At 42.2% G+C, this 27,189-nt stretch overlaps 1 protein-coding gene across 4 annotated transcripts in view; it reads left to right on the top strand.

Moving 5' to 3' along the window:
• Window positions 1–27,189, top strand: part of PHACTR1 (phosphatase and actin regulator 1) — a 314,482-nt gene that overhangs the window by 124,438 nt on the left and 162,855 nt on the right. The window contains exon 1 of one of the 4 annotated variants that reach the window (XM_075084045.1): window positions 6,890–6,983. The exons of the other annotated variants lie outside the window; for them this stretch is intronic. The gene's annotated coding sequence lies outside the window, so the exon portion shown is untranslated. Of the gene's footprint in view, window positions 1–6,889; window positions 6,984–27,189 lie in introns of those variants that run through there. 4 annotated transcript variants of the gene reach the window in all.

The following is a 27,189-nucleotide window of genomic DNA, read 5'->3' as shown; positions in this document are numbered from 1 at the left end:
GATTTGGAGATTTATTTGTCTCTGCAGCTTCCTGAGCTCTCAGAAATGAGGTCTCTCTCTAACACACAAGGCTGTGCACTTCACAGACATATGTTTTGTCCAGCTCTTCTCCCTGATCTTGCCTGGCACAGAAGTTGCCCTATTTGACTTCAGGGGAGCTGTATTAGGCAAAACTTTGGCTTCTGAGGTAGACCATTTTCACCTCTGTTGCATTGCCACCATACAAAAGTGTGAGCAGCTCTCTTCAGCTGCTTTGTTTTATCCTTTATCCCATTTAAAACCTCCCATGTTTAACATGCAGCAAGTTCTAAAAATACACATATCTTGAAAGGATGTGAGAGATCTGGCTGTTAGTGAAAGCCACCAGTACTGGCATTTGAGATGCTTCGGATGACCCCTGCATCCACCTCCATGTCAGCCAGATAATAGCTTTGTTGTAGTAATCCTGCTTTGCCATACTCTCATTCACTCACTACCTTGACAGCCCAAATTTCATTGGAACTACTTGCAAGCTAAGGTGGGAGAATTTAATCCAGGTTTTTGCATAGGCAGTTCCAGACTTCCGGTGAGACAAGAACAAATTAGTTTGGTCTGTATTTAGATTCAGTCTTAGGGTAATGTGGTTTTTCTTGAACTTCCTCTCATTACAAAGAGCTTCAGGTAAGCATCCCAGAGCTCTTTAAGAAAATTATGCAGTAAAGACACCACGGAAGTTAGTAGATCTACAAAGGGTTAAATTTGGCTCCCAGGTGCTGACCAGAATTCCTAGCCAAGGTATGGAGATAGCCACAGAATAATGAATTCTCCCCGTGGCTTGAGCTGCTTTTCTATCATTGCTTTTAGATTTGACCTTGAAGCCAAGTCTCACTGTGTTTGCTTCTTCCTCCTGTTCTTTCTGAATGCCACTTGCTGGGCCCTTGTGAGTCTACAGCCCATCTTTTTGTAGCAGTTGACAGAGCTGTTGGACACATTTGACACCACTCTCTCAAAGGATACTGAGGACCAGCAATTTTCATGCACCTGCTTTTGTTATGGCTCTTGCTACAGCATCCAGTTTGATTGGAAGATGAAAATTCATACCTTGTCAAGCCAAGCAATGATGCCTGTACTTATGCCCTAGTATTAGCTGTCTGTGTATTAAAAAGGATGCCATATGCTTTCATGGTTGAACTATGTACTTACTCCTCCCATGGAGCATAGTTATTTCTCTTCTCTCAGAATCATGTGGCCCCTCAATATAGAGAAAGCTGCTGCCCTCCTCATTGGGAAGGATTTGGACCAAGCTTGCCTTTTTAAAAAGCTGTGGAATATGTGATAATTAAGTAACTATTCTGAAAATAAGACTGCTTGTGTAATGTGTGTGCACTATACAGAATTTATGCTTCACGTGATCTGATGCGGCATGGCATCCAAATGCCTTCTGCAGAGCGTCATGTCTCTGAATGGATAGCCAAAACTGTGTATGGTGCATGACTGTGGAAAGTTTCATTTGTATTCATTTATCCTACATTGGAATGAAGGTCTTTGCTAAGTTAGTTGTACTAAAGTACTGTCTGACAGCCAGGTGGGAATGGAGCTGCAGTGTGGTAGGTGCTGCACAGAGAACCCGCAAGAAAGGAACACCCCTGATCATCTTTGTAGCTCCCTGCTGGACTTGCTCGAGCAGTTCCCTGTACTTCTTAAACTGGGGGGCCCAGAACTGGACTCAGTACTCCAGTTGTGGTCTCGCTAGTAGGGAGTAGAGGGGGAGGATAACGTCCCTCGACTTGCTGGCCACACTCCTTTTAATGCACCCCAGAATGGCGTTGGCCTTCTTGACCACAAGGGCACATTGCTGGCTCAGTCAGCTTGCTGTCCACCAGCACTCCCAGGTCCTTCTCAGCAGAGCTGCTTTCCAGTAGGTCAGCCCCCAACCTGTAAAGCTAGATCAGGTTGCTGAGAGCCCCATCCAACCTGACCTTGAATGTTTCCAGGGATGGGGCATCTACCACCTCTCTGGGCAACCTGTGCCAGTGTCTCACCACCCTCATTGGAAAAAATGTCTTCCTTCTATCTAGTCTAAATCTATCCTCTTTTAATTTAAAACCATTACCCCTTGTCCCTTCGCAACAGGCCCTGCTAAAAGGTTTGTCCCCAGCTTTCTTGTAAGCCCCCTTTAAGTACTGAAAGCCTGCAATAAGGTCTCCCTGCAGCCTTCTTTTCTCCAGGCTGAACACCCAAACTCTCTCAGCCTGTCCTCATAGGAGAGGTGCTCCAGCCCTTGGATCATTTTTGTGGCCCTCCTCTGGACCCGCTCCAGCAGGTCTGTGTTTTTCCTCTGCCAAGGGTTCCAGAGCTGGACGCAGCACTGCAGGTGGGGTCTCACCAGAGCGGAGCGGAGGGGCAGAATCACCTCCCTTGACCTGCTGGCCCCGCTGCTTTTGATGCAGCCCAGGATACGGATGGCCTTCTGGGCTGTGAGTGTACATTGTTGGCTCATGTCCAGCTTTTTATCCACCAGTACCCCCAAGTCCTTGTCTGCAGGTCTGCTCTCAATCTCAATAAGTATTCCTATTGTTTCCAAAGCATTTTCGGGGTGAATATTCTCTGAAATACAGCATTTTTATGCTAGGAATGTTTATATTATGGACTTTTTTTTTAAAAAACGTGCATTTAGGTTGCCTGCATGAAACACTGTATAATATGAACTTGTATGAATTTGTAAGTTACTCAAAGTATTACAGACAAAAGACTGAATTCAGAAACTCCCTCACTATTATATAGTTCCCTGAAATGCCTCATTGCTTAGCAATACTTAATCAAACTTAATCTGCAGTAAATCTCTCTGTGTCATTAAAATGCTGCTAGACGTTATTTTCACATTATTTCTAGGGAGTTTGAAGTAGACATGGTTTTGGAATTTTTTTTTTTAAACTTATACTGAGAAAAGGAAAAATAATTCTATATGGGGATACAGCATTAAAAATAAGTCTGTCTAGCAAAACTAGGAAAAAGTATTGCTGTCTCTGTTTCACATACAAGTTTTGCTTGGCATCAGATTTTTTTGCCCATTTCCCTCATTGATCTGTCTTAAAGTTTTCTTACAATTTTTATGAAATGGGTTTCATTTTTTCACGTTTATCTCTACCATGCAGAAACAAAAGACAGTTGGTTTGGACACACTGTACTGAGTTCAATGAACCCAGTGGAGCTGCACCAACAATGATGGCTGCCCAAAATTTTCAGCCTTTCTGTGAGGAACAGAGCACACAGCTTCACTCCACGCTGCAGTTTCTCATGGAACCCCAGCTCCCCGAGTCATGTGAACATGCCAGAATCACAGCGGTTTGACGAGGTTTATTTTAAAGCACAGAAAGTTTAAAAATTAGACCAATTGCACATTGTGAATCAAAGTGAAGTTGCACAGAATGCTCTTCTATATTTATTAATATTTTTAAAATACTAAGATTTAAGATCTTTTTTTGGGGGACACTGCACATGATGAAACTGGAAAAAGGAAACATCTGATTCTTCAGTAAATGTTTCTCTCTTTAATGAGAGTGCGCCTTGCATTTCTAAGCAGTTGTTATAAGCAACTAACTTGATTCACAAGGTAGATGGGGCTAAAGACAGAAAAATTGGGTTGAGGGGAGAACTTCTCATCTGTGAGGACCTGCTGCCCTCTTTACTGGAACAGACAAGCACAGGCCTCTCAAGATGAAACTGGGCAATGCTGTGTGTCAGGACAGCAAAGATGTTCCTGAGATGAGCGTCAGGAATTGCTTACCTAACTGTTCAGAAAGTACTCAGCAGCACTAGTCCATTTGACTTGCTGCTGCTTGTTCAGCTGGTGATTTACAGGTGGCAGCTGTGGTACGCACTGCTGTCTTTTTCACGAGACAGGTGATAAATTTTGATTCAGAACCCTGCTGTATGGACTTTACTCTGGTTTTAGGCTCCCCCTTTTCCCTTTATTGTAAAGGTTTCTGTGCCAAAGTGAGATACAAAGTTAAAAAAGTGTTATGTGTTCCTTTTAGAGGTCGATAGTTTTAGGACGGTAAAATCACAGAAATCTGTATATTCTTTCAGCTTTCTTCTTTAAGCCTTTTCATACATGCAAGTTTTCAATTGCATTAGAGTCCAACACCAAATCCATCACTGAGTTCCCCGCTGAGTTTGGGGACTTCCACACTCAAATTTCCAGCAACCCCAGTGGATTTTCTTTTTCTTCTTTTTCTTTTTTTTATTAGCAAGTTTTTCCATTTTTATTGTGAACATTTATTTCCTGTAGGTTTCTCTGCATGTGCTTTGCGGGGGGTTAAGTGGAATGGGTAAGGAAAGGGCAGCTTGCTGGAGAGATGGGAGTCTCAGGGTGGTGTCATACACAAAGCAGAAAGGCTTTTGTAGAGGAAAAAGGTGCGGGAATCCCAAGAGACAGCCAGGACCCAGGTTCAAGTGCTGTCTGCTGCGAGATAAACCCACATTGGTATCACTCTGGCCACAAACATCACCAGATCAGAATGAGGAAATAAAAGGTCACGTAAATGGCAGGGTCAGAGATGTACCTTTCCCTCCAGGAGCGCCACTTTTTCCTCCACTCATTTTCCAGATCACTGACTTCTGTGGCCACGGCCATCAGCCACCCCTCAGCTCCCACTTCAGTGGACGACGGCAGTACATAGCGATTGGGTGGCACTTCGGAAAGGCTAGAGGTGTTGTATTTGATAGTGCTCCAGGCTGGAGCTGATCAGAAGGAAAGTTTCAGAGGGACAGACATCACAGACCAGGGGAAGGGAAAGGTGCTGAGGAGCCGCCTGTGCCCGCTGTGGGTCTGTGCACCTCCATTAGCGCCTCCTCCATCAGGATTCTGCTCTTTGACTGGCTCTTGGATGCATTTTGACTGCATCTGTAATGCCCCTGACCGTAAGGAGAATTATAAGCAAGAGCTGTGTTGTGTGGGGAGTTGAATGCAGAGTCGAGGCTGCTCGTAGCAGCCTTGGTGTGGGGAACAGAGGAAGGAACATCCTGGGAAAAGAGAATGAACAATTACATGAAGTAATCTGTAAAATCAGTGAAGTGGTAAAAATGAAACTGGCTACCTCATTACACAACTTAAATAGAAAGAAAACAATAAGCAAAACTGTGATCAGGGAAGAAATATTGCAAGCAATTTATGAAAGAAGTTGAAAGTCAGCTAGAAGCAGTCTGTCGACTGAAGCAAATGAAACATTGCGTGGTCCTGGGGGGCAAGGGGAGCCTAAGGAGTACACCTAACCACATGTGGACATGGAGAGCATGACAGCATCCACCAGAGCCAGAGATCTTTTTGTTGGGGCTCACGTCCTACCACCACACCTGGCTGTGCTGATGGGACGTCGAACCCATGGCTGCAGGAGTCTGTCATTGCAGTCAGATGTGCCGCAGCAATGCATCCAAATGCTCCTTAAGTTTGGGCAGGGGGGAGGAAGAAATGGCTTGGACTAAGTTTTAAATTGGCTATAAACTTGTGGTTGATCCCACTGTGGCAAAGGCTGAGAGGTCTCTGTCCTGCACTCGCGTTTATAAACTCCATGCTAATTTTATTGCGTTCTGCACAATAAAGACTTTCCAGAGCATTTTCATGAAGCTGGTCTGACCCAAAATCTCAGATCCAAATATTTTTATCAGATCACGTTAGACTTTATGAAACCCTCAAATGTTCTGGTTGTGAACAGTTTTGAACCTTGGAGAAGGCTTGTATGGGACTGGAATTTGAATTTAAAAGTTTCAACTATTTTTAAATTACTGAAACTTCTGGCCCCCCAAATCTGATAAACTCACATTCATACATATCCTCTTCTCCCCCGCAGCCATTCCCTTACTGAGGATGTGTTGCAGCCTGCTTCCCTGCTTATTTTCAACTTCACGTATTCATGTATACAACTTCATGTATTCATGGGCTCCTCTCTAAGTTAGGTGAGGTTTACACTACTATACAACTCAGAGTTTTTCTGTGACAGCAAGCCCTGGGTGAGTGCAGACTGGGAGAGTTACAAGCTGCTAATTGCACAAAGATAGTGGGGTTTTGTCACAATTTGGTTTTATTTATCCCCTTCCCCCCCATGATTTCCAGATCAAAACCCTGAAGAGCCTTACCAGGGTTTGAATCCTCTAATTATGCTGCTGCAGCCATGTGACTGCCTGGCTGAATAATTCCCTGCAGAAGGAGACAAACTGCATGTTAGAAAGCACAACAAATCGTGTTTAAAACGCGAACGAGTGGCAGTAGTATACGATACCCGTGCCACTTTGCCTGAACTCTCCTAATACTGCTGCAGCCGTGTGGAGGCTTGATTTACGGTAGCAAGCTTAGTGATCTGAGGGGAAGAGCATGGGTGGGGAGGGAAAGCTAGCTGGACCTTTGGCTTGTTTCCTTTCCCCTTCAGCACCCCTCTGTCTCCAAAACCAGTTTCATCTATCATTTATCAGAACGCGAGTGGTCCCTTGGAGGTCTCGGTGAGGAGGTAGGAATCCCTGCCTCACGGAGGTAAGGAGCAGTCACCCTCCCCATCGCCGGGGAGCCTAAATCCATTCTTTCTGTTCTGCAGTGGTGTAAGGCAGAAGGGGAAAGAGAGAGCAGCTGAAATAAAATATGCAGGGATCTTCTAAAGACCATCTTCATTTATAGGTAATATATGGGAGGGGGGGAAGGGGCAGATAAACCCCGATTGTTCCCATTTTACAAAAAGCCTCGTGCTGTTTTCAGGATGGTTAATTGCATTGATTGTTCCAACCTCTGTATCTTCCTTTCATACGGGAGCTGGTCATTCAGTTGCAACTTGTTTTTCGGCCGGCTGACAGCGGAGGAGAAGGGGCTGTCTGGCACGGCGAGGCTGGAGGGGTGTGTGTCAAGCGTGTGCATTTTCAGAGCACAACACTTAGGAAGGCTGTTGCTCAGTTGCTGAAAGCACAGCTGTTGCGGAGCAAGGGAGGGAGCCTGGCAGCAGCCTTGTAATCTCTATCAGGTAGGCAAACGCGCAAACCGTATGGTTATTCCTGCCTAATTTTATTTCTAAAAGTGGCAGTATTATTAGCGGGTAGCATTTGGGTTCACAAAGTCCTCTTTTCTGCTTGTGGCAGTCAGACAGGGTTGATGGGAGCAGCTGGATGTGTTTGCCCAGAAGCCGGTATGTATGAATGAGGAGATCAATAGCTGTGTTAAAAATCACTGAGCCATCTGGGATTTACAGATAGAGGATTGACTTGCAAATCCTGCTGAAACTGAGATCTGCAGTAACTGCTGAATAACAGCACATGCAGTGGAGGTGGTGTAGAAAGTTATCTAGAAGACCTGAAACGGCCTAGTGGCACTTTTCTCAGCCCTCGGTTACAAAGAAGCTTAGGAAAATGTGAGAAAATGCTGAGGTAGGGGGAAATTATATTCTGCTACTGAGTTGTTTTTTTTTTTTTTAAACCCTGTTTGAACATATTGCAACACGATAGAAAATGCAGCTGTATTTACCGGTATCTGGTGGCTACCAAAACCAGTCTCTTTATATCCACACGCAAACTGGGCAAGCCCGTACCAGCGGGGGGAGGGGGAGAACACAGGCAGAGGGAGGAGAAAAGGCTCTTTCAGAAAGACGGCAGAGGGTGCACTTGGAAATGGAGTTTAGATTTTGAGTCAGTTTTGTGCTTATTCTGTGCTCTGTGATTATGCAGAACTTCAGCAGCTGTCAGGCTGCAAAGAGGAGCTAGGGACAAACCCAGATCTGAGACTGGAAAGAAAAAGTGTCAAAACAATCTCCTACTGTAAGCGAAGAAGGCAGAGCATTCATAACAGAAACTGGTCATCTCTGTGGCACCTTTCAGCATGGATTTTAAGTATGGAATTAGTCTGCCGTTCTTTCTCAGTGATAAGCAGTGATATTTGCCTGGATTACTTCACATGAAGAAACTGAGGTATGGGAAGGTGTCCTGTGGGTTTCTGGTCAAGCTGTTCTAAAACATGGCCAGGAATGCAGAGAGGCTGGTTGCTGGCATAGGATGCCGTGATTATACATGGGTGTAGCAGTCAGGTAAATAGATACCTGTTCATGGTATAGAGCGAAACGGGTATTCTGCTATGTGTACTTCTCTGCTGTCTTTCATCATGGGCAAAAACAGATGTTGAAACTCAACCATCCATAACCACGCTAGACATCCAAGTAGGAAAATAGTAACATTTGAAGCCTAGAAAGACTAAACAACTTAGCCAATGTCAAAGAAGAAGAAATTTGGAAAGGAACTGGGAATGCAAACCAAACCCCCCAGTGTTTTATCCACTCACCCATTCCAGTAAAGCAAAATAACAGCTTTTTTCTTTTAATTGTTTTTTTGTTTTTTTCCTGGCAGAGCGTGACCTGACCTTATGTTAGCTTGGATAGTTACGCTGTCCTTCTGTGCTATTACAGCCTCTAGTTTTAAGGGGTGGTTCTAGTATTTATTTTACAGAGCTGCTGTGTATAAACCTACATCAGAGAGGAGAAAATTTTCATGATGAGTGATGTCATCTTGGAACCTACATATAAGCCAGTTTGTAAATAAATGTGGGAACACAAATGAACATGATTGTTAGTCCTCTCTAATAGTGGTATTGCTAACTGTGCTGTGTGTTCACAGGTTTGTTAGTGTTACCAGTGTTTCCCAAATCTTTTCCCTGAATTTATTTCTCAGTGGAGATATTTACAGTGAAAAGGCTTCAGGTAGAACTTTGATAAGTAGAAGGCATCCTTTATAACTGCAGTTGTCACTGCATCACATGACAGATGTACTGGTGACATGACCTAACTCTACTGCCCTTGCTGATGTGTCAGCAGAGCTACGCTTACTGCACTGGTGTTCATAAGAAGCAGAGCTGGGCCTCTGTAAAGCTCACCTCTTTTATTGAAGCTGCAGCCCTGGTTCTTCTGCTTCCAAAATATAGACCATAGTGAGTTGGAACTGAGAAGCAGTTGGTCTTGTCTTTTGTTTTGTCTTCTTGGGGTGTAGCTACTGAGGAATCTCTCTTCTCCTGTGACCTAGACCAGTGAATGGCATCACTCTGCAGGGCAGTCTCCCTAGGTAGGCACTTACGGTTATATTCATCACTTGTGTAATGCCATTGTTCACTGAAATTACAGGGGGGCATCTGTGCATATTCACAGCTATGAAGGAAGCTCACTAGATCATCCTATAAGTAGCTAACAGCATAGCACTACAGTATCTTTCAAAGATATTGAACAAGAAGTAGTAAAAAATGTAATTTGACTGTCTCCTTACAAAATCTTTCTCCACGCTCCCCACTCCCAGGAGATCAGGAGTTGAATGATCTGAAACTTCTTTTGGCATAGTCATGCTTATGTCCATGCATTACCTCCACTGAGGGCAGTAAGATTTAGGAGTAGGTATCTAGGAAAGCAGAGACCTGTTGATTTTCATAAGGGCTAGTTGGTCTAACTGAAGATTAGACTCGATCTCTGAAGGAACCATCATGGTCTATTGGATAAATGATCTGCAAATGAGAACTTTTCCGAGGAAACTGGATGTGATACATGATAAAGGTAGAGTGTGGTCCAACACAGTCTTTTATATGTTGATTAGAACAATTCTGGCGCAACAGGGAAGCTAGTATCTTATATATCAGATTGAGAAACAAACTAGAATTTACTAATTTTTGCCTTGATATTCAAGCAATAGACTGCAATAGGTATGCGAGTAAAGTCCAGATTCCTCAAGCTTTCTAATCCTACCACTGTCAGATAGTGGGACAGAAGGTGTTGTCACCGTTTTTAGCATCCTATCAAGCTGGTAAAGGAGCAGATGTGCCTGTTAGAAAGTCTGTGGGTTAGTATTAACCTGAGAGAATACAAAAACTAAACAAAAACCAAAAAAATTTGTGCAGTGTTGTATTTATGAAGTAGAATGAGTAGAGGGATAGTCACAGAATCCACATATAGGTGAAGCGCAGAGCAAGCTGTAGCTGTAGCTGTGACTGACCAGCAGTATTTCTGCCTCTGAGTAATTCTTGTTTCACCCAGTCTTGGTCCGATACAGCTACATAAAATGTCTGTAAGAAATGGCAAAGTATGGCTGGTTTTCTAGTTCTTGTAACCAGTTGTCAGATCCCCATAGATTCACAATGTTGTTGACAATTTAAGAGAACACTAAGGACTTTCTTGAGTGCAGCTGTAGTGGAAAAAAAAGCTCTGCAGGAAGAGAGAGCATTTTTTGAGAGATGAGTGTGGTTTAATAGCTATTTCCCCTCCCTCATGACAGATGCAAAGAACAAGAAAGATGAGCGGAAGCCCACACTGTGGAATAAGTAATAGTCTTACTTGAAAATAATTTTTGTCACACTTTGAGTTTTTTCAGAACAGTGAAATAGGAAGAAAGTCCCATGTGATTGCCCAGACTTTACTCAGTACCAAAACAAATTGGAGCATTACTTACTCTCAATTTTTCATGCTGTTTTTCTAAATCTGTTTTTTAAGGGATCTTCAATTTGAGTTAAACAACTTTTCCCAAAACTATTTTCCAACATACCAAAATTCAGTTTTGAGTAAACCAACGCTACTTAGCATCACAGAATAATTTAGGTCTGAAGGGACTTAGGCTGTCAGGTCACTCAGTTTGATGGCTTAATGTTACAATGGTGCTCCATTCCGTAGCAGTTCAGTGTAAAAGTAGGCAAGACTTAACTCTTTGGAAAGTTTAGACTGTGAGTCTCTAAAGCTGTAGATGAGGTTTGGGAAATTCCCTGTGAAGAGGGACTTTATGCAAAAGCTTTGGGTTTTTTTTTCTTTTTTTTTTTTTTTTTTTTTTTAAACTTATGCAGTGGGAAGCTCAGTTTTGCAGAGCACTGCAAGGCCAGGCATTCCTACAGAAATGATTTATTTTCCAAATACTCCACCTTTTCCAGATGTAATGGCAGGCTGGGCTACAAACTGTACTTTCCATGGTGTGTTTTGCCCTCAGGCACTCTAGTCTGACTGTTCAAGCGTGAATCCAACCCAAAATGTTTTGAAGCATGGAGCATTTGTCTTTTTCATTTTGATTGTTTATATACACTTAGAAATGTATTGGGAAAACACTTAAAAACCAAAAAGCAAACCCCTTCAATATCCTGCTGGAAAATGATGATCAGGAGAAGCCCTCAGAGTCTGCATGGATTTGACATCAAGTCAGAGCCTTTCCAGGAATGAAAGGATCTGCTTTTGGAGTCAGCACAATTACACAGGGGATGAATCTGTCTCTCCTTGTACCTTTCCCATCTTTTGCTTAATGTGGTGCAATGAACTCGAAACTTGTAGAGCACCGTTCCCACTAATAGAAATATCTGCAGATTAATCAGGCTGTGGTACTTAACATTAAATCTTGCTTATTATAATTGACCGTTATGTCATGCTAATGAGATTTCTTTCAGTTTTACTGCCTGTACGCTGCTGATCCAGACAGCCAAGGGTTTTGGTATTATTTTGTGCTCAACTGCACCTTACTGGCTTTTCTTTTCCCCTTTTTTTTTTTTTGGGGGGGTGGAGGGTGGGGTGTGTGTGCATAGTGAACAGTAGATGACTTCTCTGTTGAATATTTTATCTGTATCTGAAACAAGTGAATAGGAAAGAAAGGTGTGTGCTTAGGCATATGAGGCTTCTGAGGCATCTTAGTTTTAGTTACAGAAGTCAAACAGAACCTGAAAGTAGTGTATCTTTGTTAAATATCCAAAATAAAAAATGGCTGAGAACAAGGATGAGGAGTGGAGGAAGGAAGGATCACATTTTTAGGGAAGGAAGAAAATAAAGAAGCAATGGCTTTTCTCCTTTCATTTCTGCTACTGTAAGCAGTTATACAGAGTAGAGTGAAAAGATCCAAATGATATAACTAGATAAATGTACTTTCTCTGTTTCCCAAAGGCCAAGCTAATCTACTCACTGGAGACCTGACCCAGATGAGAGTTACGTCTCTCGGGGATAACTTCAGGTCTTGAAGGAATGATTGAAGGAAGGTTGGTGGGATCATTACACTGAGAGGCCAGTCCACTCTCTGCCGCTGCACCCAGGCTGTGATCACCCATGCTTTATAAATTTACCTGTTCTGCTCTAGTTTTTCATGGACATAATGTAACTCCTCACCCCACAGCAAGAAAATGACCCAGGATGATTTCATTTGTACAGGCACATTTGTGCTTAGGAAGCAAAGTGAGCATAGTTCTTTGAGGGGAGAGACAGGGTTAGCATCCCGGTGACTATTATTTATTACTCCTATTTTTAAGACAGATCTCAACTGAGAGTAAATGATTTAGCCATGCTGAACTCAATAGATTTATGCTATCTTACACCAGCAGTGTATCAAGCTAATTGGTATGGTGTTCTGCTTATTTATCTCAGTGTGAAAGAAGCTTTGTCCTATTCACAAGCCATGTAGATGCGGTAGCTCCAAGGCCTAAGCATATAGTCATGAGCAACACGAGTGACTAACCTCCATTTAAGAAACCTGCTTTAGGCCTGAGGTGGTGGTTTTTCCCCTTCTGCCAAAACAATAAGCCATCTGCAGCGATAAGTAAGTGCTGGCATCCTTATCAGTTATTTACAAATGCCTTAAATAGCAGAAGCAATGAGAGGGTGTTCAGTCTGGATGCCATGGTGTTGAACAGTGATTGGTTGGGGTTTTCATTAAAAAAAAAAGAAAAAGAAAAAAAATTAAGAAAATGAACGCACCACCACCAGTTTATAGTAGGCCCTAAGGCGTCTGGCCTTGGAGAACTGGCAGGCTAAGGAGGGCAAGGAGAAACCATCTGACAAAAGTCAAACCAGCAGTGCCAGCAGTTACAGGGGCTGAACAGGGTCATTTCTTGCAGGGACCAAACCAGCTGGAAGGAGCCATGGTCTGTGCTACCCTTCGTGGTAGGCACTGAAACTACTTACCAAGTCCACAGACTGACCCAGACTGCCCTAACGGGTGGACTGCAAACTGGGGGCAGCACATTCACACTTGGATGGGGCAGAGGCTGTGCTGTATGCCAAACTCTTTCCTAGCTGGATCGGGATTGTGTCCATCCCTTGTGTAGGTTGCCCAGGAACTTGTTTTGTAGGAGAAATTCTTAACTGGCAATCAGCCCTGCATGTGTTCATCGTTTTAATTCTGATCCATAACTTTTCAGGAGAACAGTGTGGGTTTTTTTACAGCCATTAAAATTGACCTGTTGTTTTCAAGTCTTTGAAGACCTCTGAGTCATTTTGGAGTGGTTTTGACCTGTTTTGTGTCCAAGCTTTCTTGCTTACAAGCTGTTTTTCACTGAAGAAGTGCTGTTATAATTGCTGCACTAGCAACCCTGCTTCTGTCACTTCTGTGACTCTGTGTCTCAAGGAGTCACACTCTGCTGAAACAGAGCTGTTTCTCTGCTGTCTGGTTGTAAAGTCCATGGTGTCATTTCAGAAATTGTATTTAAAGATGGGACTAAAATCTGTGGGGTTTAGGCTTATTTTTTTCCAAACAATTGCTGTTTTGTTTGTTAGCTAATTTGGCCAGCTGGACACGTCTTAAAGGGAGCTGCTTTCTAGAAAATTCTCACCCCTTCCTTTTGAAAAGCTTTAGTGCACTTCAAGCTTGGCCCCTATAGTCGCTAGTCGTATTTGAAAACTTGGACTGTCAGATTGGCTTGTCTTTTCATTTGTTTTCTTTTTAAAATCATCTTTCCTTGAGACCTGAAGGGATAGGCAAATTAATCATAATCTGGTGACATTCCGTTAGGGAAACAAAGTTCTTTTGAAGTCTCTATGGAGTTATTACAGGGAAACTTTCATTGTGCCAAAACCTTGGAGATTAAACATGACAAGACAGTGAAAAACAATATCCATTTCAAGAATGTATGTGTGTGTGTGGAATTGTTAAGTTTTTGCTGTGAACTAGTTTGGGATATACTTTCTTCTCCTTAAAAGAGAAGCAAATTATCTGGAGTGGGGTATTGCATCAGTAGACGAAAGGTGTGTCTTTGTTTCTCAGGCTAACCTTCTTTATGTGAATGTCCACGTTTGCATAAGAACCTAAGTATGGTGCTTTCCTTGTGCTCCCAGCATTTGTAGGGTGTAATTGGCAAAGCACTGGAGAAGATAACTTCTTACAAATAATGTTGTAAACTGAAACGGTAGCTCAAGCGAGTGGGTTGTTGGGTTCTGCACTGATTTCGGCGCTAGTGGATTGCAGAGACCTAGTGAGCATGGCTGGTGCTCAGGCTGTTTGAAGGGAGAGGACAAGTTGTTGCTGGCTTGCTTTCATCTCATTCCTCTGAGCAGGTAGTAGTATAGCTGACAGCCATCTCCAAAGGAAGGTAATAACATGACATTACTCAGCTTTTTTTAGGGCTAGGGAGAGAGAAATGCTGTATTTTATAACTCTCCTAATACACGCCTGCTCTTTTCATATGCCAGCTTGTCTCTCTTGGAGAGGCTGAGAGAATATATGCTCTCTGAGCAACACACTTGCCATTTGGGGTGCCAAAATGGGGTGCATTACCTGCATCTGAATGGGGTTGCTGTTCCCTTGGTGAAGGCCTTTGCTCCAACCAGCCTGGAAAAGGAGAGTCCAGAATGCAGTACGCTGTTGCATTTTTATCAAAGCAGCTGTGGTTTTCCGACAGCTGTAGGTTGACCTTCTGCGTGCATCCCAGCAACGCTGATCTCTGCCTCTTGTAATGAAATGCCCAGTTGCCAGAGGAAGAAGGAACTGGGCACCAGTTGAAACTCCACAGGAATATTTTTGTTGGCTTTACTGGGCAGGATCTAGAAGTCTACAGTCATTACTTGAGGCTGAAATTGTGTTCTGGCAACATATAATTGAACGCAGACCTGAGCACTCTTGAGATGATAATGAACCACAAAAGTGCAAGGTACTAGATTATGATGCCAGCTCTTATGGTAGGCATCAATTTATCAATTGACTTGATATAAATGAGTATCTCATACCCTGCTAGAATTGTGCTTATGCAGCAAATCAAAGCTAAACAGTAGGATTCATGTACAGATATATAAATCGTAGCTATGCTTAGCAATGCTCCCTTTATTTTCCCCTGTTGCACAGGAACAGTGAAGTCATTAATCTTTGCTAGTAAGAAGCTTTAAAAAAAGAGACAAAAAAGCTAAGAAAAGGATCAAGAATCGAGTGTTCAAAATGAAAAGTGGTTGCTGACAGTAGTCATGTCTTATTTGAAAAGGATCAAGAATCGAGTGTTCAAAATGAAAAGTGGTTACTGATAGTAGTCCTGTCTTATTTGACCAACTTCAAAATGTGTTACTTAGGCTAAGAGAGTGGTGGATGGCAGTTGCATTGCTAGATGGCATCTGCTGTACTGCAGAGCATGCTTTTTGGCTGGTGAGATGAGATTCTGTCTGTGGGAAGAGATGCATTTTGAGCCTCATAGGGGCTTCAGGTCTCTTCTTGTGAGCAAATTGTGTACCCACAAAGGCGAAAGAGGCATTCTGCAGTGCTGAGCCTGCACTGGAGGGGCTTGGCAGCCACTGGCACTGCGGGAGGAGTGCTGCTGGGAAGTCATGCAGGACTCGGGCATACATTGCTTACCCTGGTATTGTTTCTGCTTGGCTTTTAAATAAAAGTACTGTTTTACAGTTTCTAATGTCCTCCACCACATAATGCATTCCCTGTGAAATGTAATGGAAAGTTACTGCTGTAATTAACTCATTGATTGTTTAAAACAATTGCTAATTGTACCTGGCTGGAAAGCTGGGAGGATCTCACTGTCACTAATGTGACTGGGTAATTATAGATTTGTCTTTTTATATTTTTTTCTGTAAAACATGGTTTCCTTGCAGGAGCTTTTATTTCTGGCCAGCTAACTTTCAGATCCTGTGAATGGCAGATGCAGGCTAGCAATCAGCCCTGGGGCAGCAAATGGAATGAAGATATTTCAGACCTCAATAACTCTGCTCCCTTAGGGACACTCAGACAAACAATGTATTCATTTTTATATGTAATGTATGGGGGCTACTACAAAGCTGTGAAAAAGAAAGGTCTGAGCGATAGCAAAAAAATTCTGTATACCACTGGAAGCATCATCTTCAGGAGGCTTCTTCTGAGTGCTGGAATATGGTTCAGTTGTTCTTTTGTAGAAGAGGAAAGAAATAAAGAAAACAAATATCCTGGAAAGGCACCTCTGAGATGCTGTTTCTGCATCTTGGCATCAGAGCCTGTACACAGCCTGCCACAACCTACGCACATTCGGTATTTCTTTTCAATAGGCAACGCAGTTGTTAGCCATTACCACAAATCCTGGGGAAGTTGGCAAATGTCAGCTCTTTCGTCTTCTGCTTCTCACAGCAAGTTAACAGTATGTCTGCATGGCACAACATGTTAGCACAGTACTTCTTCCAGATAATATGTTATGCTCCATGGATCCCTGTGCAGCAATGCATTGCTCTCTGCGGATATGTGTCTTTTCAAGCAAATGCAGGTCCTAGGCCTTGGACTAGTAGCAACTTGCAGCCCCTTTTTGCAAAGATATTGGGAGACTTTTTAAGTGAATGTGTCCGCAAGGACTGACTGGTGCCACCATGAAAAGCATGCTGCTGTCTTCTGATGTCTATCTTGCAGCTCTGCCTCAGACATCCTGTTAATTTGTTCAAACTATTTCTGTATGTCAGTTATTTATCCACAAAAATAAGTACCTGTTTGTCTGTCTGTAATGGGACAGAGACTCTCTCTGAGTCTTTACTATGATGACTAGCCCTTGTATCTTTTCTGAGGTTTCTAGGACATATTATGGTACAATTATAAATAGTAATATTTTCTCTGGGGACTCTGTGTTTATTTATGTGGTTTAGCTACACTTTAGGCATTGGTGTATCTTGAGATTTTGCCATTTCAGTGTTGCCCTAATAATCACCACTGTAATGGGCTTATGCTACTTAAGGATCAAATTCACCTATCCTTGCTAGAGCTGAGTAGTATATTTTCCTCCCTCATAATATTAATCCCTAAGCAAGACATATAGGAGGCCGCCTTTATGTGATGCAATCTTCAAGGAAATCAATCATTCTCTTTGAATTGAACTTCCCATAGTGTGGCTAGAGTGGTGAGTGTGTTGGTTTTTTTTCTTTGAAAATTACATCTGTAGTCAGGGGATCACTTGCCTCATTCTGAGCAACGCAAAAGACATTACACAGCAACATTTGCATTTATTTGCATCCAGCTTAACATGGCAGGGGAGTTTAATTCCGCATTAATCTGGGCATTAACTTTATAGTAGTTATTTCATAGCTTTATGGGGGAAGGCAAAGCTGCTGAAGAGTTGACACAGAATTCAGTAGGATGTTCTTCCCATAAGGCAAGGCCAAAGTGAAATTTCAGTGTATACAGGAGGAGAGTTATCAGACAGAAACCAGTCTGGGACATCTGTTTTAGGAAAGGTGTCAAAGTATTGTGGTAAAGGAACAGATTTTTGAGGAACCAAGTGTGCCTGGCTCGTTTGTTTGCTTCTCAGGGTGAATGGACTCACGGCATAGCCTCAGAGCCATTGACGTTCCCAAACCTTGAGTCTAAGAACACAGCAGCTGATGGGGCCTATTGGGCACAGGAGAAATATTCTTTGGTCACATTTTTTCCATGGTGGAGCGGGGTGAGGGGTGTTTGCCTGTATAATATCTTATGGACAGAATTTGGTAGTACTAGGTTTTTGCCAAGAAAGTGTATTCTCCAAAGATGCCCAGTTTGACTTTGAACACATCTAAAAGACAAAAATCTGTTGAATACTTATTTAGATAATTCTTTACCAGCTTAGTGGGTTGGAAGTCCTCCTATTTCCATTTCAATTCTGATATCAATGACTCCCCTTAAAAAGCCTAAGAAGCAATGAAGATTAATTTCCTTAGCCTAGATCTTAATCTAGCCTTAAATACTGTGTTTGTTTCAATCCAGCTCTAAGAAGAAAAAAGCATAAGAAGGTATGAATAAATTCTAAAACTTTATGACCATATACCAACATTTAAGTAATGTATTTGGATCAAAAATTAGTGCTAGTGACCAGAAGTTAAGATTTTAATGCTCTGCTCTGAGAAACTACCTTAAGTAGAATGAGAGAAAAAAAAAATTTTAATTGTTAATGGGGGAAGTAGTGCAGGAGATGGTTTTATAAAATGGCATTGATCAGTACTGTAATTAAATGGCATCTTAAAGAAATGAAGAGAAGCTCAGCATAGATTTAGTTTTTAAAGAAAGCTGGATTTATAGTGGTCCAGATGTTTTGCTTAGAATAAACTTCATTGACCTGGAATATGAAAGTGTGCCAGTGTACTCACTGGAGCATTGTTAATGCCCCTGGCTGGGTTTGTTTCAGGATCTTTGGTTTGCAGTTCAATGTATTTCATTTTGTGAGCACAGTGATCTACAGAGAATGTTTAATCTACAGAGATTAAAATTATAAAGGTATACCAAGCATCCAAACACAGAACATTGATTTTCTTACTTTTCCCTATTATGTTTTGGTTTTAACTAAGTCATCCCAAGTGTGTAGATCCATTGTTTCCTGAAAAGCTATTTTTGCAAGGCTTGTAGTATCAAAAATCTTCATTAGGACAACTGTGTTTAAAGAATGTTTTCACATTTTTAAAAGGCCTGTGTCTTATCAGACCTGTCATCAGGCATCTTTTGTAGCCAAAGGTATTAGAAGGTGGTGCTTGTGACAACTGAAAAATCATCAAAAAAAACTCTGTTATCATAATAAGATTTTTTTGTGTGTTTGCAAAAAAAAAAAATAGTTGTGTACTATTTTTAACTGACCGTCCCCCCCAACCAGTAGACAATTGGAAGTTATTCATTTACTTAACGTTGGCAGCAGTTTTAGACCCTTACGACTGGAAGTATTGATATTACAGTGTTTCTCATCTCAAACAGCGTGGTGCTTCTTGTCAACAGAGGCAAATGAGTCAGGCTTGAAGCATCTCCTGTGTCTGCTGATGCATGGAAGAACCACCCGAAACTTTACAATTATCTGGTATGCACAAGACAAAGTGTATTTTCTGAGTAGCTTCTATGAAGCAGTTGAATTCTGTGTCCTATATGTGAATGACCACACTAAGTTTCAAAACCTGTGAACAAAAAAAAAGGTCATGGACATCTTCATGCCTCGGGATCCTCAGGACCATGAGTCTCCTTTGCTATTTTCCCAAAAGCTAGCATTCTCTTGGTAATTGTTTGTCCCTGGATGATACGTAATCTCATCAAACTTGCATCACCAGCTCTGAAACTGGACAGCTGTAAGCCTTTGAATATCCTGGGGCTATGCATTAGAGATCTTGATGTTTGTAGAAGGGTCCCAATGTCATCATTACTGTGCAGCAAAAATGCTTTCTAACATGCTCAGAGTCAAATGTGTCAGGAGACAGAATGTAAAGATAATAGATTTATTCAATCCATGGGCTTTTAACAACAGAACAAAGCATCAGAAAGATAAGGTAACAGAACATAGGAGTATGTGTGAGAGTAAAGAAGTTCCTTGACTGCTCTAGCATCTCAGCTAGCTCTTAGTTTTTTCTCCTGAATCAAGCTGCAATCTTTCCCCCCCTTCCTTTGTTGTGCAAAATGCCCGCTTCTCTCTTTCTGGCGCAGAAAGAAATGAAGGAAAAGAAACCACCTTCTCCTGTGCCATCTGAAGCTAGGCTGCCTTTGTTTCTCCTTACAAAACTGTGTTTCTTTCTTTCTAGCCATGGGGACATTTCCTTCCACCTCCTCCCTCAGATGCTTCAGTTAATGTTACTTGGTTATATCTGAATTAGCCCACTCCTGCCTCGGAGACATTCACAGGTCCTGAAGACCTACTCCTAAACTCTATGCTTCAAATGTTTTCTTACAATCATAAACTATTTTAACTTTGTGAAAATAGTCAAAGTACAAAATCTGATTATGTGGACTGTGCAGCCTGGAATGGGGATCTGAAGACTGGCTAAACTCCCCTCCGCTCCCCTCTGAACTGTTGGTTTTGTGGTAGTCATTCTAGGGACCCAAGGAAACCCATGTTTAAAAAGTTCACAAAGTCCAGTTTTTCAACATGATTATACCACAGCAAACCCTAACATGGTCCCATTGCATAGTCCCAAAGTGGAACTTGCAGCACAGTAACGTTGCTCAGTAGTGTGCTAGCTGAAACGCTATGATGCATGGTATTTTACATCCATGCTAGGCTGGTGGCAATGGCAATGACAAATGCCCGTCAGTATAAGCCCTGTGCCGGGTAAGGTCACTGTCACTTGTCCTCGTTTTATTTCTTTTCTTTTCCCACACTCAATTTATTTTCCTAGCTTCTTCCTCTCCTCCAGCATTTCTACCTCTTTCTGGCCCCTTAACCAGGTCTCTTCTCCACTATTTCTAACCTCTTCTCATGTACTTCATTTACTATTCCCAAAATATGAAAAAATGGAGGATTCATAATTCTGAGTCGCTGAAAATTTCTGGTAAATAGCTGAACTGCAAGTTGTGACTTGCAAATCCTAATGCTTCTCTGACAGTAACCCAATAGAAGAGGCAGTTGTCCACCATGTAAAGGTAATGTTGTTTGTAGCTCTTGCTAGCAAGCCAGAAGCTGGCGCCATTCCTTGGTACTAACTAACACGCCTTCTCTTTCTCACTGGGGGGGGTTTGTGAGAGCAGAAGCAGACTCTTGAAAGATGCTGATGAACATGGTGGCTAGTAAAGGGCTCCTTCTGTTCCTTGCTTCTTTACATAGTCTGCAGTTATGCCCAACATGCACTGTGCAATTTATAAATGCCCAGGCAGGAAGAACCGGCTTGTAATTGAACATAGATTCAAATAAAGCTCTGGCACATACTTTCTGTAAGGCATTGGACAAGCTATACCGTCTTTGTCATATTTAAATTATACTTTTACGGTTGTATCTAGGTGAATCCTAACTTTCTCAAGGCTGGCCTGTTTGAATAATACCTTGTATAAAACACCTCCTCATGCAAGTTGAGGTGCTTACTACAGATAATTACTTATGAATAAGCCTTTGTCCCAAAGAGCTTACAAGAGACCAAGCTCATTCCACACAGCCTGATGAAATAAAGCAGATGGCATTCACGTTCAGTTGGTACTGGCTTGACCTGAATTCAACCTGCCTGATATAAAGATGAAAATCTTTCCATATCATTATAAAACCCCTTCGACCATTCATCATCTCTAATTGCTAACTTCATTATCCCCTAGCGAAGCAGCAAGCCAACTATTCGTAATAGCTTTATAATAAGCTGCTTCATTCTCTACAACCTGTGTTCTTTGTTTTATCACCTTCTTTGCTTTTAAGTCCCACTTTGGTCAGAAGAACAAGAGAAGGAGCGAAGCAAACACTTGTACCCATTACTGGTCCCTGCGCTTCCACTCAGAGGCCAGATTGGCCTCACAAAATTCCTGTTCCTCCCCCACATGCTACCATAGCCTGTGTCCTGTATTGTCAGGGGCTGGAAGCCTTGCCGTTTGCCCCTCTGTGTGTTTCTGTGCAGACATCAAGGAAGTGGTGCCTCAGGCAGCCAGAGAAGCCCTTCGTGATACTTTTGTTTCCCAGGATATTTGTCCACTGGCAACCAGAGTGTGGAAGGGGAATTCCTTCAGATAGAGGTGGCTAGAAAGTGATGGAGGAATCTCTATCAGAAAAGGTTAAAAGGCATAACTGCAAAACGTGTATAGTTCAGGATTTCTCAAAGCAGTTAGAAAAATGGCACAATGTGGTCAGGGACAAAAAAAACCAAGCAACCGAACGAACAGTGCCTTGATATGAAAAGCTTATTTGCAGCTTATAGTGCATGAGATCCCTCAAGAAGAGGAGCTGTAGGTCCCATGAGGAAGAAAGCCAAAAGGCTTCCCTGGAGAAAACTGAAAAGCTGTGTATATTCCCATGAGCACAACTTGCCGGCTTCTTACGGATGGGCTGTGGCATGGTCACATCCCATTCAAATATTTCATCTGAGTGGTTGAAAACTGTTACCCTGACAAGCAAGCTTTGTCACTTTGCAGTTTGCAGAGTACAGAAATACACTCACACCCCCCTGTGACCTAGTCTTTGGCCCTGGACTGCCTTTGGCTGTTAGCACAAAGTCAGAGGAAGCTATTATTGATTAAATGTTTTAGAATCATGGAATAATTTGGGTTGGATGGGACCTCCAGAGCTCAAAGCAGGTCTAGTTAGATCAGATTGCTTGGGAGCTTACCCATTCCAGGCTTGGAAACCAACAGAGATGGAGATTTTACAATTTACCCAGGCAACTTCCTCTTACGCTTGGTTATAAGTAATTAGTAGTCTCACATTTAAGACTTAACCTGTTGTAGGGAGGGGAAAATATCTTTTCAGGCAGAAGTGTCTGCTTCAGTGCAAGCATCACAAGAGAATGCAAACTATGGTCTCTCCTGAATCTTCTCTCAGCATGGTGTTTAAACGCTGCTTATGAACAATAAGTTCTTAGTTGTTCATGGTGATGTAAGGAACATAGATGTGTTTGGCCTCATATACATTTTGCTGATAGATTTCCAGTCATAAATCATAAAGTGACTGAAACCTTCCATCTGCTATTGGCCTCATGATGCACTTAGAGCCTTTCCAAAGTCTTGAGATACCAATGTCTTGAGCTGGGATGCTTTAAGATCAGGGGATTACTGCACAAGAGAAAACTTGAAGAAGATCATTAGGACAAAAAATCTGTTGAAATGTCAGAGTGCATTGTATGCTGCAGTCCTGAGCTCTGCTGGGGCCCCATGGAATTTCCGTAATACAAAGTAATAAAAAAGATCTGCAGTGGTTTTTACCATGATTTTGCTGCATTTCCTCCACTGTGAATAAAATGCATATTGTACTGCAGACTTCATACTTCCGCCTTCAACCACATGTTCTTCTCTGGTTCAAACCTTAGGTAAAAGCAAGATCTTGCTTTTTGTGCTACCTTTGTCCCCTGGAGACTTAGATTTTGGCAGATAGACATTATGGATCACACAGGTGGAGCAGCTGGGTCTGTAAAACCTCAAAAAATAGCAAATGTTAGGAGTAATTTCTTATTTCTTATGAATAATTTACACACCTGATGGCTAAGATTTCAAAGAGCAGTATTAGGTATGTAGTTACACATTATGACAATGCATCATTGAGAAAGCTGAATTAGACTTTAGATGTTAATTTTTCCTCTCTCTATAAAAGGTCCTGAAGAATTACTAAAATCTAGTCTGGATCTTGAGGCTTTATAATTATCCAATGGGCAGGTGTTAAAGAACTTGGCAAATTTCACATTAAAATTTGTTCCAGGATTTCAGCAAAAACTGATTATACAGCTATTTCTTCAAATCCTTTAGCACACTGCAGCTTCTTTTGCTGACTGCTATTCAAGGTTTTAAAGAAGCAAACAATAATATAGCCTTCTGTCAGCAAGATCTGTTGATGGGACAGTTATTGTCTGTTGGTGTTGTAGAGACTATCCTGGTTATGTTAAACTCTGGGGACTGTAGGGGAATGATGACATGGGAATGATGACACAGGACTGATGCAAAGCCAAACTTTTCCCCCTGTGCTTTGTGCTTCATATCAGTCCATAGTGCAAGTAAAAGCAGCGACTAAGAGATAGGAGTCTGATGATGAAAAATGACTGGGCTGCAGTAAAGATAATAGGGGCTAAAAGGAGGAGAGGAAGAATCCTTTTTTGCTGCTTTTCTTTGGAGAAACCGAAAGGCTCCTCATGCAGATTTTTGTGCTGTTCAGAGGAGCCTGTGTTTATGCTGAAGGAGGAAAAGACTGAAAAAGATGCTCATTATATTGTCAGAAGCTTGTTGCTTCATTTCAGTACTGTGAGCTGCTAGCTCACTGGGAGATATGTATAGAAATGGCATGCTATTCCTAGGGATTTGTGTTGTGGTTTTTTTTCTAATTTGAGAAAAATGTGAGTGCTTATTGGAGTGAGGAGATTGACAGTGAGTGCTGCTGTTGGGCCCAGAGGAGGCAGATGCTTATGAAAGCTTCCCCCTACAGCTTTGCCAGTGTACGTACCTTAATCGTTCTTTGCAGCTGCTGTGCTACTCCTGGTTCCTGCACTGTTCGTGTTTAATTACAAAGTGCTTTTCAGCAGTGGGGAAGCCTCTGAAGGTTGGGAGGGTCTGTCAGTTCAAAGGCACCCTGAAAGTTTAAATGTCTACTCACAGCTTTCCTAATCTTCTCTCTTTTCCTTCTCCTTCCCTTTATCTGCTTACTCTTCCTACTGACCGTTACTTCCCTTCACCTGATGTTCCCCCCTGAATCTCTGCCTGCCTGCCTGCCAACCCATTTGTACCTCTGTTAGACCTCGTGAACATCTAGCTTGCTCCTTCAGCTCAGCCTCTCGTCCTTGTCTGAGCTTGGTCAGGGTTTGATGTTACTGGACTTGCTGCCTGACTTTCCCCACAGGACCACCTTCCAAAACTTTTGCATTTTATGACTTTCTCAGATAGTCTCAAACACAACAGCACTGGAAACCACAGGAACCATAGTGAGCTGTTAAATTGAAATGAAAACTCATTAGTTTTGTCTGGCAGGCCCCATGGCCCACGGGAGACAGGGCAAGTCCCGGGCCATTGGCCTGGAAAGTTTGGGTAAGAGTGTAAAACCATGTTACTGGAAATGAGCTCTTTGGGCTAAGTCTGCAAAACATTTATTCTTCATTTGCCTTTTTTTTTTTTGTGGGAAAGTGTTCCCTAAACAAGTGTGCTTCATGCACAGTCATATCCCTGACCTTCAAGTAAACTGTTCTGAACTACAAGCAACAGACTTAATATGAGTCATTTATAAAGGCAAAAAATCCAGTCATCCCTATTATGTGCTGATCGTAACTTTGTCCTCTGCAGGTTGGTGATCTGAGTAGCCAGTAGGGAGTTTCTGAGATAATAACTCTCCATTTAATTGCTTTGAAATAAATCTTTTGCTCTGTCTAGCAATTTCAAGCCACGCTCTTACTTGCTTTGGATGTATTACTTCACCAAAGGTTCCTACAGTCTGATCCTTCTCCATAATCTTGGCTTGAGCAGCAAAAAAAAAAAAAGGAAGGATTATCAGCAGGAAATGTTAGTCTGTGTACATTCTTAGGGAAGCCATGCTACTTGATATCATCAGGAATTAATTTGATTAGTCATGTAGACAGAAGTGCGGGGGCAATTTGTGCTGAGAGCAATGCTTGTGCAAGCTGATTGACTTCATTGCAGTTGCCTGTGATGGAAAGTTCAGTTTGACCTATTTTCTTAAATTTTCCTTAAAGCCAGATGACTCAGACCTTTCTGGACACAGGGCAGACAGAGCACTGTGTATGGCTCGGCCCTTGAGTGCCTGTGACAGGGAATGGGAAGTCTTAGACCTCTGGGATTTCGTTATATTCATGTCTATCCCACACACTGTAAAAAGGATAGAGTTTCAGGATGTCCCAAGTGGCAGATCTGGAAAGACTGAGGTTTTTTTCAGGTGTCTCAAGTTGATCACCCAAGATTTTCAGGCACTAGTAATTACAAGATTATGGTTTTTTCTCAGCAGTGTTTCTTTTATTCCCATCTTGAAACGTGCAGTTATTGAGAAAGTAGCAAGAAAACCATGTTGGCATCCTGAAAGATGATGATGACCATGACCTGCTTTACTGAGCTTTCTCTGCATGCAAGGATCTCCAGAAAAGGCTGTTCCAAGTCATTGGTTTGTCACACCCAGAAAACTTGATCACTTCCACAGAGTTTCAAGTTTCTCTGTTGCATGTTGCAAATTTGGGGCTTCTGCTGTATTTTTCATGTTATTTTAAGTCAAACATTTGATTTTGTTTGAATTAATGTTCTTTTTATGAAACAGTTGTAATGCACATCTCTGGAACCCTCTAAGTGTCTTCTTTGCTTTGCTTTGCAGACATTTAGCTTTACTTGGAGCCAACAAAAACACAAGTGCCTAATTTCTGTACCACAGGAAGAGGTATAAAACTAACCCATGATGTGGGGGTAGTTCTGCCTGTTTCCCACCCAGAGGTGGCCAATAATTGACTTTATTTACTCCAAGGGCTTGGACTGCTCCTCTGGACCTTCCCCTTCCCCTTTTCATGGCTGGAAGCATTTCTGACAAGAACAAGTCACATCCAGTTTTTTCCCCCAGGGGTTGCTAGACACACAGGCACGCACACAGGCATGCTCTGCCTTCTCCCCTCACTGAGCTTTTTTTAGCGTGCTGTGGGGGAACATAACCTTGTGAGGAATTATAGATACGGCCAGATACCTGACTGTGGGTCTGGGTTTGTGCTGGATTTTTTTTTATATATATTTTTCTGCACCTATATATGAGACAGCTCTGGTTTTGGTGGGAGGAAAGCAGAAGGTGCAGAGCTGTTTGTCTATTTATGAGCAGAAGAAAAAAGGTATTTCGGGGGTGGGCGGAGTGAAAATCCAGTGTATATTGGACTTCTATTCTCTCAGCATCAAGCAGGGAGTAACTGGCGAGGAAGCTGCTGCATGTTGTGAGTCTCCAAGTCACCAGTGCTGGTGTGTTTTGGTATATGTTATGATGTGCAGCCACATGAATTGCTAAATTGGCCAAGCAGAACTTGATTGAGATTCCTCCTTGGTTTCAGTCTTGTAATTACATTGAGGTTTTCGGAACTACTTTCTGTTAACTTCAAGATCGCAGCTATATCTAAACTGAGGGTGCAGGAGTGCTACAGAGTCCCACTTCAACGCCTCTGCACTATCTATCCTGTGCCCATCAACAAGGTAAAAATGATGTAGGCTTCCATTCCTCTGAAAAGCCAGTTATGCAGGATCTGCAAAGTGCTCCAAGCAGATCACTAAAACCTCAGGACATGCCACATCTAAATTAGATACAAAAATTCAGAGTGGATTTTCTAAGATAAGAGCTAATGACCTTATTAGGACTGTCATGACTAGTGGCTCTGGTGCTAGGACTTGCAGTGACTTTGCTAGAGCTAGAACTTCACCCTTAATTTCAGCATAAAGATTGTCTCTTCCTTTGAGCGTCATCTAATGGTAATGGTTGCTTGCTCAGCTGTTTTACAGATCCAGACTCCACAGTGGTTCGTTGCTGGTGTTTACCCTTAGCTCCATCAGCCCTTTGTGCATTAATTACACATATATGTTTGGGCATTCAAATGGCAGCTCAGCAACTTTCCATCTGTCCTGCTGGGTAGGATGACATCTTCCTTTTTATCCTTAGAAGCCCTTTATTGTCAG

This window comes from Phalacrocorax aristotelis, chromosome 2 (genome assembly GCF_949628215.1).
Source record: "Phalacrocorax aristotelis chromosome 2, bGulAri2.1, whole genome shotgun sequence".
Classification (NCBI taxonomy): Eukaryota; Metazoa; Chordata; class Aves; order Suliformes; family Phalacrocoracidae; genus Phalacrocorax; species Phalacrocorax aristotelis.
This window is presented reverse-complemented; position numbering and strand designations above follow the sequence as displayed.